This window comes from Microtus ochrogaster, chromosome 5 (assembly GCF_000317375.1).
Source record: "Microtus ochrogaster isolate Prairie Vole_2 chromosome 5, MicOch1.0, whole genome shotgun sequence".
Classification (NCBI taxonomy): domain Eukaryota; kingdom Metazoa; phylum Chordata; class Mammalia; order Rodentia; family Cricetidae; genus Microtus; species Microtus ochrogaster.
In genome coordinates, this window is record NC_022012.1 from 49,220,810 (window position 1) to 49,222,534 (window position 1,725).

Below are 1,725 nucleotides of genomic sequence, written 5' to 3' on the forward strand. Positions count from 1 at the left end.
CCTGGAACTAGCTCCTGTAGACCAGGGTGGTCTCGAACTCACAAAGATCCACCTGCCTCTGCCTCCCGAGTGCTGGGATTAAAGGCGTTGGCCACCACCGCCCGGCGAGAGGTCCTATTTCTATCTGAAATGTTTGGCTTCATAAAACAAGACCTGGGACAAACATGTAAATGTTGGTAGCATTTGATGCTGGGACCCAGGTGGTGGTTATGTGATTGCTACAGATTTATATGTATTTGAAATATTTGTGATAGTTAAAACACTTTTCTATTTAAAAAATAAGTTCCATGTGTGATGGTACTCAGGAGATGGACCGGCTGCCTCCCTCTCCCAGCTTTGCGCCCGGTGCCTGGCTGGCCCAGCTGGCCTGGCCTGACCCTAGCTGTAGGCTGTGCAGTTGTCCATAACCAGATAGGCAGGTTGATGGCCTGGCCTAGGGCTCTGCTCACAGTGGCATGCTTTTTTGTTTTGTTTTGGTTTTTTGCAGTTGCCTGAGTGTGGGAGGAGCCAGCGGCTTGCCAGCTGAGGCCCTGGCTGCAGGGTGCTGGCTGAGGATACAGACTGGCAGCCAGTCTAGGGTCTGCCACAGTGTCCAGCAGCAGGCAAAGGCCCGATGCCTCAATCCACACTTAAAATGTTGGGTGTTATGGTCTTCAACAAGTCATCCAGCTCTGTTTCCCAGGGGTCTGGGGCATTGGGCAGCTCACATCCTGAGCTCTGTCTTTAAACCATGGCAACAGGGACTGAGCAGACGCCAGCCTAAAAGTGCCTGGCTTTTGTCTTCATTCTGCACGGCCTTTGCCTGCCTTCCTATCAGAGCTGATGTGCCTGGAGGAGCCCCGGAGAGGAAGAACTGGCTGAAAGAGGACCATGGGTGAGATTCATGAGGCAGAGAAGAAGGAGGGCCACCACTGTCTGCCATGGCTTTAGCATGATAGATGCCACATACCAACGGGTGCCAGCTTAGTCTCATTCCTGCCCTGCATCCGGCTGCTCCGCCAGTTGCTGACCCTTATCACTGAGCGGCTTTATTTTCTCCTGGGTGTGTTCCTACACCCAAACCTCCTTTCCTCCCTGTCAGCCCTGAAGTGAACAGCTTCTTCCACAGGGTCCCCCTACCACCGTATTCCATCTAAGCTCAGGCCTTAAGAATGGGTTCAACAAACCTCGATGCGAAGCCTCTGAAAATGTAAACCAGAGCGAATCTTTCTTGGGGTTGCCTTGCTTGGGTGTTTATTCCAGCAATGAAACATTTAATCACCACACCCCAGATGAAGGACCCTGGGAGGCACAGTTGTCCAGCGACCTGGGTACTCATGCATGGTCCAGAGCTCAATGACTTGGCATGTTCAGGTTTCTAAGACTGATTCTCCCTAGACCCCCAATTCCCTCCCTACCCACACCTCTACTTCCCATCCCTCCACAGTTGTGTAAAGTCTGCTTCCCACGGTAGGTCCTTTAGTGCATAACTCACACAGTTTTACTTCAGCCTAGTGAATTCTCTAAGGCGGGTGAAGAGGCAAGGCTGTGCTGGGCCCTGAGCGCCAGCAGATAGTGAAGGTGCATGCTTACCTCAGGGGGCCTTCCCCTGCTTCCTGCCTCAGCACCACGGGGGTACTTGCTTTGTCCTGAGTCTTGGTAGAATTAACTTGTGGTATTTACTTATTTGTGCATGTGCACGCACACACACACACACACACACACACACACACACACACACACACA